Genomic DNA, 15238 nt, shown 5'->3' on the forward strand with positions numbered 1-15238 from the left:
CTTAATGTGTGATACTACTGTGGCCATTTTTTGACCAGAAGAGGAGTAGTTGGCCTACTGATGATAACAAAGCAAACAGATGGAAAGGACCTAGATTCTTGATATTATTAAGCCAATGAATTGGCCAACATATGTGACCATCTCCAGTATGTCTTAAAGACAACAAATTTTTATACATTTTATCATAATTTAACCAATTTACTTAATTTCTGTTTACTTGTACCTTAAAACTTCCTAATTGATACAAATAGGTTAGGAAAGGGAAGTGATGAGTTAAGTTGGGGTATGGTGAGTTTAGAAAAAGAAAAAAATACGTGGCACATCTAGGTTTGTGATGCCAAACAAACAGTTAGCTATATAAGTATGAGCCCAAAAGAAGACATGAGATTGTCTTTGATCTTGGGGAAGGAGTCCTACTCCTCATTGTTTCTGGAGACCTGGCTATCCATTGTGACCACTGTCTCCTTACTTATGCCTAATGTATTGGCAGTGTCATAAGAAGGGAGCTCTACTTCAAGGTCCCAGGGATATAATAACAAGGAGCTACAAAAGAGCTTTGGCTCCATCCCTTCATTCTTTATTTTTTGGGGCTCCAAAATCACTTGCAGATGGTGATTGCAGCCATGAAATTAAAAGACGCTTACTCCTTGGAGGAAAGTTATGAACCTAGATAGCATATTAAAAAGCAGAGACATTACTTTTCCAACAAAGGTCCTTCTGGTCAAGGCTATGGTTTTTCCAGTGGTCATGTATGGATGTGAGAGTTGGACTGTGAAGAAAGCTGAGCGCCGAAAAATTGATGCTTTTGAACTATGGTGTTGGAGAAGACTCTTGAGAGTCCCTTGGACTGCAAGGAGATCCAACCAGTCCATCCTAAAGAAGATCAGTCCTGGGTGTTCATTGGAAGGACTAATGCTGAAGCTGAAACTCCAATACTTTGGCGACCTTACGTGAAGAGTTGACTCATTGGCAAAGACCCTGATGCTGGGAGGGATTGGGGGCAAGAGGAGAAGGGGACAACAGAGGATGAGATGGCTGGATGGTATCACCGACTCAATGGACATGAGTTTGAGTAAACTCCAGGAGTTGGTGATGGACAGGGAGGCCTGGCATGCTGCGATTCATGGGATCGCAAAGAGTTGGACACGGCTAAGCGACTGAACTGAACAGAACTGAACAGAAGAGCAGCCTCCCTAGAATCAGTGATAATGTCTCCAAGGCTGAAAGTCAGTAGTTACTCAGGCTAGCTTCAGTATGTGTTTATGGTACTGTACCCAGCCTTCATTCTCCACAGTCCAAATTCTGATCTTGCCTTTTGGCAGTAGCAATGGACAAAACCTCAACACCTTGTGGGACTTCCCTTAGATTTGCTACCAACTTGTTCCTGTCCCTATACAGCTATTAAAGCTTGGGGACTTCAACTAAGCACCTATACAAGTTGACAGCCACCAGAGGACAACACAGTCTGGAAAAGCCTTGCCAACAAGAAGTGCAAATAAGTTCTCCTGGAGAGTCATTTATTGGCTAGACCAGAAACCCTCCTACTACTGTCTTTAATTTTGGACTGAGACCTAAGAAGTCATAAGAAGGGAGCTCAGAGGCATTGGGTTTTGAAGGGCATTGTAGCACCCTGTTTTTGTCTTTATTACTGTTTCCAGGAGATCAAACTTGAAACTTGCCCGGAAATCAAACCAGTCAATCCTAAAGGAAATCGGTCCTGAATATTCATTGGAAGGACTGATGCTGAAGCTGAAGTTCCAATACTTTGGCCAGCTGGTGCAAAGAATTGACTCCTTAGAAAAGACCCTGACGACGGAAAAGATTGGAGGTAAGAGGAGAAGGAGACAACAGAGATTGAGTTGGCTGTATGGCATCACCGACTCAATGGACATGCATTTGAGCAAGCTCCGGGAGTTGGTGATGTACAGAGAAGCCTGGCGTGCTGCAGTCCATGGAGTCACAAAGAGTCAGACACGACTGAGCAACTGAACTTAACTCAGTTTCAGGCTTTGTGGGAGAAGTAGGAACTCCCCTTAGTGCCAGAGTGTCATGAGTTAAAGACAAAAGCAGCTGGAAACACCGACCGAGGGATATATTTGGAAGGTGAATTCCTCCTCCTCTTCCTCCGGAAGGGGCAGGCAGACCTTGATCTCATGCCCAGATCACAGAACCACAGATTAGAGCTGAAAAAGCCCTTAGCTATCAGGCAAGAATTCTTAGCCTGGGGATCCATGAGTCACCTAAATTTTTATTCAAAATTGTGGCATCTACATTCACAGATTTCATCAGATTCTCAGAAATCAGTGATCCTACAAAAAGTTAAGAAGCATTCCAAACCCTTAAAGTTACAAATGAGTCTCTGAGAAAGTGGGTGGAGAACTTGCCCAAAGCTGACAGAGTTAGTTAGGAGCAGAACTGGGACTGGAACTCATACCTCTGAGACAAAAGGAGACACTCTTTAAACTATGTAATAATCTACTAAACCTTTCTCTTCAAACTGTAGTTCCCTGGGCACAGAGGAAGATAGAAGGTGATGACAGTACTAAGCTAGAGCTGGGAAGCAAGTGTAGCCCAGACTGAATTTATAGGTGGTAGGATGGGCTGGAGGGGAGAATGTGAGGAAACCATGATAGGAAATCCAGAAGTCTGCTGAGGAAGTTGCCTGAATGCCTTATGTTTGCCTGGCTGAGGCCTCTTCTTATTATTCTTTGACTCCAGGATCTGCTTACTTCTTCCAATATTATGACTGACTTAGCATTCTTGAGTTCTATCCCATATACCCATTTGGAGTTTAACTCTGTGTTTGAATACAGTCTCCTCATCTCTTTCCTTTTTTAGCCTTCCCTAAAACTAAGTGTCAAGAAACTTTGGGTATTAGTGCTTCTTACTTCTGGGCCATGGAGGAACCATACCAAATAAAGAATCTTACAGAATTTTTTAGTAGAGTCTGAAGTCAGGCAGGTTGATTCCTCCAGTTCCATTCTTCTTTCTCAAGATTACTTTGGCTATTCGAGGTTTTTTGTATTTCCATACAAATTGTGAAATTCTTTGGTCTAGTTCTGTGAAAAATACCGTTGGTAGCTTGATAGGGATTGCACTGAATCTATAGATTGCTTTGGGTAGAATAGCCATTTTGACAATATTGATTCTTCCAATCCATGAACACGGTATGTTTCTCCATCTGTTTGTGTCCTCTTTGATTTCTTTCATCAGTGCCAACTGGCATCTTCTATTACTAAGCTTAGTGGCCCATGAAATATCAGAAGGGGAAAAGATCTTAGAAAATTCATCAAGTCTAAACCCTTAATGACACAAAAGGGGTTCTATGATCGAGAGAGGAAGGGGGATAGAAAAGTCACCACAATAAAAATAAATGAAAAAAAAAAAGAAAAGAAAAGTCACCACAAGAACTTAAAGAACTAGAACTGTGCCCCAAGTATATATGAATCCTAGCTTTCTGTAGCATGCTACACTTCACCTGACTGTCTTTTGGCCTGTCTAGGGGGATGCTGAAATCTCTTTTTGAAGCCCTGGCCAGCAGACAAAACTGTTAGACTAGTGGGTTTGTTAGGCCCCACCAGAGTCTTCTTCCAAATTTCATGCCTAATACAGGGCACCCCCAAACCCTGCCACCAGGTCAATGCTCTAGCTCTCAACTCCTTAGCTATGTGCCCTTGGAGGCAGTATGGCAAGAGTATGGGAAGAGTCCCACAAGCTTCATTTCAATATCAGATGCAACACTTGCCAGGATGGTGACAGGCAAGTCATGTCTCAAAGTTCAGCTATTTTATCTGTAAAATAAAGACAGTACCTCACTGGGCATTCTTTATTCCTTATTTTCAAGCTTCACATTTCTTTCATAGCATTTCTCACTCTCTCGCATACTTTATAATTTGTTTGCTTATTATTTTCCTAATTTTCTATTGGAATGTCAGCTGCCTGAGGATAGGGAGTTTTGGCTACTTCATTCAGTTCTGTAATGCCCAGCACCTAGAACAGTGTTTGATTTTTGTGTCTTCTCAATGGAAAGCTGTTGAATGAATGAATGAGGATTAAATAAGAGAAAAAAATGGGAGTGCCCAATTTATAGGAAGGTCTCACTTTGAGAATTCTCTTGGACTTTTCTTGTGCTGTGTGGCAAGTGTGTGGTATAGCTGAATACCTGTCCATCTCCTTGGCCTGCCTTCACAGCTACTGCTCATTCTCCCCACCCTATGCCATGGTGAGGTTGTGGCATTCCTGGTCATAAAGTTGGTGGTCATGTACAAGGGCCAGGCTGGGAGCTAGGGTAGGAAGTCAGGAAGTTATATCCGTCTAGACCTGTATCTGTTTCCCCTGGATGGGGGGATCTTTCCATGGGTGGAAGTTGAAAGTGCTGTGTTTTCTCCTCATGTAAAACAAAGATATAATCCACAAGAAGCATACATGACAGATTTATTTGCAATTGAGCATCCTTTGGTAGAATGAATTCAGAAGTAATTGGTACTTATGAAAATCTCAGGAATTCAAAGGTTAACTGCTAAGTACATGAGACTGAGAGCTTTGTCATTGTAATGACAGTCCACTGGATGTTCAATTTAAGCAGGCTGGCCTCTTCTATTCTCTCCCCACTCCTCTCCTCATCTGCCTCACCTTCAGTGCAAGTTGTGCTTGTCTTAATTGTCATCTGCCTGTCTCCCAGCCCACCTTATGTGTCTCCTTTCAGTCTGCCCTTACTGGGTGACCTAATCATAACATTTGACAGTTTTTCTCTCAGTCTTCCTCTAGTTCTCAGTTCTCATCCTGAGAAGCAGTTTATAGAAGATGCTTTTTGTAATTCCAAATGGCAAAGTAAATTGTCAGTAAATAATTCCGCACATAAGCTTCTGAACTCCCAGAGGAAAGGCTGTGCATCATCCCACAGACTCTTCTGAGACAGAAGGTGGTATCTCAGCCTCTACAGACTGCTAGACAGGCTATGTTTGAGCTTGTACAGGGGAAATTCTCAGCTTCATAGAGCCCAGAAAACTAGGCATACAGTTGAGGGAGGGCTAAGAAGCCACCTAGACTATGTCTATGCCCCTTAGCTGAAATGTGGTTCTCCTCTGCAGCACCCTAAGGAATCAATTGTCTAGAACTTTCCTGAACATCTCCCATGACAGGGAGCTCACTCCACATGATGACAACTTGTTACATCTGTAGCCCATTCAGAAAGTTCTTCCTCCTGGTGAGCTGAAATCTGTCTCCTTATGGATTCTACACATGGGTCTTAACTCTGCCTTCTGGGGCTTCCTGAACTCATCTTCTTTCTCTGCCTTTACCAGCTCCTTAGAGGTATGAAGTCAAAGACCACTTCCCAAAAGTGTTCTATTCTCCAGCATAAAAAGTCACAACTCTGTCTTTTAGCTCCTTCCTCTGACTGTACACTTCCTTCTGAACACATCTTATATATGACCCTATAGATGTATGATATACAGAGCTGGATACAGCCTTTCAGTAAGAGGCTAAACAGGGCAGAATGGAAAGGAATTGTCACTTACCTTGATCTGAAACTATAGTTTTATTAACGCAGCCTGAATTCCCATTGGATGTTTTTTCATCACACTGTGTTGCTGTGAATTTAAAAAATATTCAAAACTTAAAAGTTTAGAGTCATGTCTCATTCAATGGAAATTTTTAAGACTTAAGTTGGGGGAGAGGGAAGATAGCATCTCAAGTAACACTGAGAGAACTGCTCCAATGAGGCAAGTGAGAGAGGCAGGTATTATAGAAGTTTTGCAACAAAGGGCAGGCAGTCTGAACCTCAAAAGATTACTGCAAATTAAAGAAAATCAGATATCCCAAGTTAAGGAATTTAGTGCTTTTCTAAAGAAGAGACATGAGTTTGGGCTCACTGAAATCATTCTTTATACACCTTAGCATATTAAAAAGCAGAGACATTACTTTGCCTACAAAGGTCCATCCAGTCAAAGCTATGGTTTTTCCAGTAGTCATGTATGGATGTGACAGTTGGACCATAAAGATCACTGAAGAATTGATGTTTTTGAACTGTGGTATTGGGGAGCTCTTGAGAGTTCCCTTGGGCTGCAAGAAAATCAAACCAGTCAATCCTAAAGGAAATCAGTCCTGAATATTCATTGGAAGGACTGATGCTGGAGCTGAAACTCCAATATTTTGGCCACCTATTGTGAAGAACTGACTCATTGGAAAAGACCCTGATGCTGGGAAAGATTAAAGGCAAGAGGAGAAGGGGAGGACAGAGGATGAGATGGTTGGATGACATCACCAACTTGATGGACGTGAGTTTGAGTAAACTCCAGGAGTTGGTGATGGAGAGGGAAGCCTGGCCTACTGCAGTCCATGGGGTTGCAAAGAGTCGGACACGACTGAGCGACCCTATGGACTGTAGCCTGCCAGGTGCCTCTGTCCATGGGATTCTCCAGGCAAGAATACTGAAGTGGGTTGCCACGCCCTCCTCTATCTGATAGATGATTTGCCAAAATTTTCTCCCAATTTGTAGGTTAATTTTTGATTTTGTTAATTCTATCCCTTTCTGAGCAGAGTCTCTTTAAATTAAAAAAAATTTGAAATGTTTTCTATTAAAGTGATTTACAATGTCATGTTAGTTTCAGGTGTAAAGCATAGTGATTCATTTATATTTACATATATATATATATATATATGTGTGTGTGTGTGTTTATATATATACATTATATATACATATAGCCATGCTGTGCTTAGTTGTGTCCAACTCTTTGCTACCCCATGGACTGTAGCCTACCAAGCTCCTCTGTCGATAGGGATTCTCTAGGCAAGAATACTGGAGTGGGTTGCTGTGTCCTCCTCATATATATCATATATATTTTCATATATATGTATAATTTTTCAGATTATTTACCCTTATAGATTATCACAAAATATTGTGGATAGTTCCCTGTGCTATACAGTAGGTCTTTGTAGGTTACCTGTTTTATATACAGAAGTGTGTATATCTTAACCCAAACCTCCTAAAGTATCCTTGCTGAGACACCCTCCACCCACTTTCCACTTCGGCAATATAAGTTTATTTTCTATGTCTATGAGTCTATTTCTGCTTTGTAAATAAGTTCATTTGTGTCTTTTTTAAATATATATCCCACATATAAGTATAACCACATATTTGTCTTTCTCTGGCTGACCCACTTCACTTAATATAATCTTTAGGTCCATTCATGTTGCTGCAAAAGGTATGATTTCATTCTTTTTTATGGCTGGAGTAGTAATTAAGTATGCAAGGAGATTAAACCAGTCAATCTGAAAGGAAATCAACCATAAATATTCATTGGAAAGACTGATGTTGAAGCTGAAGCTCCAATACTTTGGCCACCTAAAGTAAAGGGCCAACTCATTGGAAAAAACTCTGATGATGGGAAAGATTGAGGGCAGGAGAATAAGGGGATGACAGAGGATGGAGATGGTTGGATATCATCACTGACTCAATGATCATGAGTTTGAACAAACTCTGGGAAGTAATGAAGGAAAGAGAAGCCTGGCATGCTGCATTTCATGGGGTCGCAAAGAGTTGGAGACAACTTAGCAACTGAACAACAGCAACAACATTCCACTGTCTGTATTCTACCACACCTTCTTTATCCATTCATCTATTACAGACATTTAGGTTGCTTCCATGTCTTGATTATTATAAATAGTGCTGCAATGAACATTGGGATGCAGTACCATTTTTTTAAATTTATTATTTTATTGAAGGATAATTGCTTTACAGAATGCTGTTGTTTACTGTCAAACCTCAACATGAATCAGCGATAGGTACACATATATCCCCTCCCTTTTGAATCTACTTCCCATCTCCTGCCCCATCCCGCTCCTCTAGATTGATCCAGAGTCCCTGTTTGAGTTTCCTGAGCCATGCAGCAAATTCCCGTTGGCTATCTATTTTGCATATGGTAGGTAAATTTCCATGTTACTCTTTCCATACATCTCACCCTCTCCTCCCCTCTCCCCATGTCCATAAGTTTCTTCTCTATGTCTGTTTCTTCATTGCTGCTCTGCAAATAAATTCTTCACTACCATTTTTCTAGATTCTGTATATATGCGTTAGAATATAATATTTATCTTTCTATTTCTGAATTACTTGACTCAGTACTATAGGTTCTAGGTTCATCCATCTCTTCAGAACTGACTCAAATGAGTTCCTTTTATGGCTGAGTAATATTCCATTGTGTATATGTACCACAACATCTTTATCCATTCATCTGTCAATAGACATCTAGGTTGCTTCCATATTCTAGTTACTGTAAATAGTGCTGCAATGAACAATGGGATACTTGTGTATTTTTCAATTTTGATTTCCTCAGGGTATATGCCTAGAAGTAGAATTGCTTATTCCTAGTTTTTTAAGGAATCACCATACCATCTTCCATAATGGCTGTATCAATTTACATCCCCAACAACAGTGCAAGAGGGTTCCTTTTTCTTCACATCATCTCCAGCATTTATTGTTTGCAGACTTCCTGATGAAGGCCATTCTGACCGGTGTGAGGTGATATCTCTTTGAAGTTTTGATTTGCATTTCTCTGATAATGAGTGATGTTGAGCATTTTTCATGTGTTTGTTACCCATCTGTATCTCTTCTTTGGAGAAATATTTGTTTAAGTCCTTTTCCCACATTTTGATTGTGTTTGTTTTTCTGGCATTGAGTTGTATGACCTGTTTGTATATTTTGGAAATTAATCCTTTGCCAGTTGTTTCATTTGTTATTATTTTCTCCCATTCTGAGGGTTGTCTTTTTACCTTGGTTATAGTTTCCTTTGCTCTTCAAAAACTTTTCAGTTTAGTCAGGTTTAGTTTTGTTTTTATTTCCATTTCTCTGGGAGATGGGTCATAGAGGATCTTGCTTTGATTTATCTCATTCGCTGTTCTGTCTATGTTTTCCTCTAAGAGTTTCATAATTTCTGGTCTTACATTTAGGTATTTAATCCATTTTGAGTTGATCTTTGTGTATGGTGATAGAAAGTGTTCTAGTTTCATTCTTTTGCATGTTCAGTTCAATTCAGTTGCTCAGTCGTGTCTGCCTCTTTGCGACCCCACGAATTGCAGCACGCGAGGCCTCTCTGTCCATCCAAATTCCTGGAGTTTACTCAAACTCCTGTCCATCGAGTCAGTGATGCCATCCAGCCATCTCATGCTTGGCCATTCCTTCTCCTCCTGCCCCCAATCCCTCCAAGCATCAGGGTCTTTTCCAATGAGTCAACTCTTTGCATGAGGTGGCCAAAGTATTGGAGTTTTGGCTTCAACGTCAGTCCTTCCCAGGACTGATCTCCTTTAGGACGGACTGGTTGGATCTTCTTACAGTCCAAGGGACTCTCAAGAGTGTTCTCCAACACCACAGTTCAAAAGCATCAATTTTTCGGCACTCAGCTTTCTTCACAGTCCAACTTTCACATCCATACATGACCACTGGAAAAACCATAGCCTTGACTAGATGGACCTTTGTTGGAAAAGTAATGTCTCTGCTTTTTAATATGCTATCTAGGTTGGTCATCATTTTCCTTCGAAGAACTAGGCGCCTTTTAATTTCATGGCTGCAATCAGCATCTGCAGTGATTTTGAAGCCCAAACAAATGAAGTCTGACATTGATCCACTGTTTCCCCATCTATTTCCCGTGAAGTGATGGGACCAGATGCCATGATCTTAGTTTTCTGAATGTTGAGCTTTAAGCCAACTTTTTCACTCTCCTCTTCCACTTTCATTGAGAGGCTTTCTAGTTCCTCTTCACTTTCTGCCATAAGGGTGGTATCATCTGCATATCTGAGGCTACTGATACTTCTCCCGGAAATCTTGATTCCAGCTTGTGCTGCTACCAGTCCAGCATTTCTCATGATGTATTCTGCATATAAGTTAAATAAGCAGGGTGACAATATACAGCCTTGATATACTCCTTTTCCTATTTGGAACCAGTCTGTTCTTCCATGTCCAGTTCTAACTGTTGCTTCCTGACCTGCATAAAGGTTTCTCAAGAGGCACGTCAGGTGGTCTGGTATTCCATCTCTTTCAAAATTTTCCTTTCTCAAGAGGCACGTCAGGTGGTCTGGTATTCCATCTCTTTCAAGATTTTCCACAGTTTATTGTGATCTACACAGTCAAAGGCATTGGCATAGTCAATAAAGCAGAAATAGACGTTTTTCTGGAACTCTCTTGTTTTTTCGATGATCCAGTGAATGCTGGCAATTTGATCTCTGGTTCCTCTGTCTTTTCTAAAACCAGCTTGAACATCTGGAAGTTCACAGTTCACATATTGCTGAAGTCTGGCTTGGAGAATTTTGAGCATTACTTTGCTAGTGTGTGGGATGACTGCAATTGTGCGGTAGTTTGAGCATTCTTTGGCATTGCCTTTCTTTGGGATTGGAATGAAAACTGACCTTTTCCAGTCCTGTGGCCACTGCTGAGATTTCCAAATTTGCTGGCATATTCAGTGCAGCACTTTCATGGCATCATCTTTCAGGATTTGAAATAGCTCAACTGGAATTCCATCACATCCACTAGCTTTGTTCACAGTGATGCTTTCTAAGGCCCACCTGACTTCACATTCCAGGATGTCTTGCTGTAGGTGAGTGATCACACCATCGTGATTATCTGGGTCATGAAGATCTTTTTTGTACAGTTCTTCTGTGTATTCTTGCCACCTCTTCTTAATATCTTCTGCTTCTGTTAGGTCCATACCATTTCTGTCCTTTATTGAACCCATCTTTGCCTGAAATGTTCCCTTGGTATCTCTAATTTTCTTGAAGAGATCTCTAGTCTTTCCCATTCTGTTGTTTTCCTCTATTTCTTTGCATTGATCACTGAGGAAGGCTTTCCTATCTCTCCCGGCTATTCCTTGGAACTCTGCATTCAGATGGGAATATCTTTCCCTTTCTCCTTTGCTTTTCACTTTTCTTCTTTTCACAGCTATTTGTAAGGCCTCCTCAGACAACTATTTTGCCTTTTTGCATTTCTTTTCCATGGGGATGGTCTTGATCCCTGTCTCCTGTACAATGTCACGAACCTCCATCCATAGTTCATCAGGCACTCTGTCTATCAGATCTAGTCTCTTAAATCTATTTCTCATTTTCACTGTATAGTCATAAGGGATTTGATTTAGGTCATACCTGAATGGTCTAGTGGTTTTCCTTACTTTTTTCAATTTAAGTCTGAATTTGGCAGTAAGGGATTCATAATTTGAGCCACAGTCAGCTCCCAGTCTTGTCTTTGCTGACTGTATAGAGATTCTCCATCTTTGGCTGCAAAGAATATAAGCAATCTGATTTCGGTGTTGACCATCTGGTGATGTCCATGTGTAGAGTCTTCTCTTGTGTTGTTGGAAGAGGGTGTTTGCTATGACCACTGTGTTCTCTTGGCAAAACTCTATTAGCCTTTGCCCTGCTTCATTCCATACGCCAAGGCCAAATTTTCCTGTTTCTCCAAGTGATTCTTGACTTCCTACTTTTGCATTCCAGTCAAAGGCACCCAACTCCAGTACTCTTGCCTGTAAAATCCAGTGAATAGAGGAGCCTGGTAGGCTGCAGTCCATGGGGTTGCTAAGAGTCAGACACGACTGAGCGACTTCCCTTTCACTTCACTTTCATGCACTGGAGAGGGAAATGGCAACCAACTCCAGTATTCTTGCCTGGAGAATCCCAGGGACAGAAGGGCCTGGTGGGCTTCTGTCTATGGGGTCGCACAGGGTTGGACACGACTGATGCGACTTATCAGAAGCATGCAATATTGCTCTTTATAGCCTCAGACCTTACTTCTATCACCAGCCACATCCCCATATGGGTATTGGTTTTGCTTTGGCTCCATCCCTTCATTCTTTTTGGAGTTATTTCTCCACTGATCTCCAGTAGCATATTGGGCATCCACAGACTTGGGGAGTTCCTCTTTCAGTATCCTATCATTTTGCCTTTTTATACTATTCATGGGATTCTCAAAGCAAGAATACTGAAGTGGTTTGCCACTCCCTTCTCCAGTGGACCACATTCTGTTAGACCTCTCCACCATGATGCGCCCGTCTTAGACAAGGCTGTGGTCTGTGTGATCAGATTGGTTAGTTTTCTGTGATTATGGTTTCAGTGTGTCTGTCCTCTGATGCCCTCTCGCAATACCTACCGTCTTACTTGGGTTTCTCTTACCTTGGACGTGGGGTATCTCTTTACAGCTGCTCCAGCAAAGTGCAGCCGTTGCTCCTTACCTTGGATGAGGGGTATCTCCTCACAGCCGCCCCTCCTGACCTTGAACGTGGAGTAGCTCCTCTCGGCCCTCCTGCACCCACGCAGCCCCCACTCCTTGGACATGGGGTATAGCTGTCCAGTTTTCCCAGCACCAATTATTGAGGAGTCTGTCTTTGCCCCATTGTATTTTCTTGCCTCCTTTGTCAAAAATAAAGTACCCACAGGTGCATGGGTTTATTTCTGGGCTTTCTATCTCATTCCATTGGTCTATATTTCTGTTTTTGTGCCAGTAACATAATGTCGTGATGACCATAGCTTTGTAGTATAATCTGAAGTCAGCAAGGTTGATTCCTCCAGCTCCATGCTTCTTTCTCAAGACAGCTTTTGCTATTCGGGGTCTTTTGTGTTTCCATATGAATTGTGAAATTTTTTCTTCTAGTTATGTGAAAAATGCCATTGGTAATTTGATAGGGGTCACACTGAACTGCAGATTGCATTTGGTAGTATAGTCATTTTCACAATATTGATTCTTTGTACCCAGGAACATGGAATATCACTCCATCTGTTTATGTCATCTTTTATTTCTTTCATTAGTGTTTTATAATTTTCTGTGTACAGTTCTTTTGTCTCCTTAGGTAAGTTTATTCCTAGATAAATAATTATTTTTGTTGCAATGGTGAGTGGGATTGATTCCTTAATTTCTCTTTCTGATTTTTCAGTGTTAGTATATTGAAATGCAAGTGATTTCTGTGTATTGATTCTGTATCCTTCAACTTTGCTAAATTATCTGTTTAGCACTAGTAATTTTCTGATAACTATCTTTAGGATTTTCTATGTACAGTATCATGTCATCTGCAAACAGTGAGAGCTTTGCTTCTTCTTTTCTGATCTGGATTCCTTTTATTTCTTTTTCTTCTCTGATTGCTATAGCTAGCATTTCTAGAACTATGTTGAATAATAGTTGTGAAAGTGGACACCCTTGTCTTGTTCCTGATCTCAGGGGGAAGGCTTTCAATTTTTTGCCATTGAGAATAATGTTTGCTGTAGGCTTATCTTTTATGGTCTTTACTATGTTGAGGTGGGTTCCTTCTATGTCCATTTTTTGAAGAGCTTTAATCATAAATGGGTGCTGAATTTTGTCAAAGGCTTTTTCTGCATCTATTGAGATTATCATATGGTTTTTATCTTTCAATTTGTTAATATGGTGTATCACATTGATTGATTTGCATATATTGAATAATCCCTACATCCCTGGAATAAACTCAACTTCATCATGGTGTATGAGGTTTTAGATGTACTGCTGAATTCTGTTTGCTAAAATTGTGTTAAGGATTTTTGCACCTATGTTCATCAGTGATATTGGCCTGTTGTTTTCCTTTTCTGTGTTGTCTTTGTCTGGTCAAGCTGTGACAGACCACGCAAAAGTGCACTGGCTGTGACAGACTGTGCAGAAGCATGGCCGTGAGGAGCTAGCCCTTGCACAAGGTCAGGGGTGGTGACTGCGAGCGCCAGGCTGCGAAGGCACAGGAGTGTCCCAGAGGAGTTACCTCACAGCCGAGATCAGGGGCAGTGGCCGAGAGGAGCAACCCCACCTCCAAAGAGTGGTGGCCGGGCGGGTGCAGGAGGGCCAAGAGGAGCTACTTCACGTTCAAGGTCAGGAGGGGCGGCCATGAAGAAACACCCCTTGTTCAAGGTAAGGAGCAGCGGCTGCACTTTGCTGGAGCAGCTGTAAAGAGATACCCCACGTCCACAGTAACAGAAACCCAAGTAAGATGGTAGGTATTGCGAGAGGGCATCAGAGGACAGACACACTGAAACCATAATCACAGAAAACTAGTCAGTCTGATCACATGGACCACAGTCTTGTCTAACTCAGTGAAACTAAGCCTTGCCATGTGGGGTCAACCAAGACGGACGCGTCATGGTGGAGAGGTCTGACAGAATGTGGTCCACTGGAGAAGGGAGTGGCCAACCACTTCAGTATTCTTCCCTTGAGAACCCCATGAATAGTATAAAAAGGCAAAATGATAGGATACTGAAAGAGGAACTATCCAGGTCGGTAGATGCCCAATATGCTACTGGAGATCAGTGGAGAAATAACTCCAAAAAGAATGAAAGGATGGAGCCAAAGCAAAACCAATACCCATATGGGGATGTGGCTGGTGATAGAAGCAAGGTTTGATGCTGTAAAGAGCAATATTGCATAGGAACCTGGAATGTTAGGTCCATGAATCAAGGCAAATTGGAAGTGGTCAAACAGGAGATGACAAGAGTGAATGTCGACATTCTAGGAATCAGCGAACTAAAATGGACTGGATTGGGTGAATTTAACTCAGATGACCATTATATCTACTTGTGTGGGCAGGAATCCCTTAGAAGAAATGGAGTAGCATCATGGTCAACAAAAGAGTCTGAAATGCAGTACTTGGATGCAATTTCAAAAATGACAGAATGATCTCTGTTCATTTCCAAGGCAAGACATTCAATATCACGGTAATCCAAGCCTATGCCCCAACCAGTAACACTGAAGAAGCTGAAGTTGAATGGTTCTATGAAGGCCTACAAGACCTTTTAGAACTAACACCCAAAAGAGATGTCTTTTTCATTATAGGGGCTGCTGCTGCTAAGTCACTTCAGTCGTGTCCGACTCTGTGCGACCCCATAGACAGAAGCCCACCAGGCCCCTCTGTCCCTGGGATTCTCCAGGCAAGAACACTGGAGTGGGTTGCCATTTCCTTCTACAATGCATGAAAGTGAAGTGAAAGGGAAGTCGCTCAGTCATGTCTGACTCTTAGCAACCCCATGGACTACAGCCTACCAGACTCCTCCATCCATGGGATTTTACAAGCAAGAGTACTGGAGTGGGGTGCCTTTGACTGGAATGCAAAAGTAGGAAGTCAAGAATCACTTGGAGAAACAGGAAAATTTGGCCTTGGCGTATGGAATGAAGCAGGGCAAAGGCTAATAGAGTTTTGCCAAGAGAACACAGTGGTCATAGCAAACACCCTCTTCCAACAACACAAGAGAAGACTCTACAATAAACTGTGGA

Source organism: Cervus canadensis, chromosome X, assembly GCF_019320065.1.
Source record: "Cervus canadensis isolate Bull #8, Minnesota chromosome X, ASM1932006v1, whole genome shotgun sequence".
Lineage (NCBI taxonomy): Eukaryota > Metazoa > Chordata > Mammalia > Artiodactyla > Cervidae > Cervus > Cervus canadensis.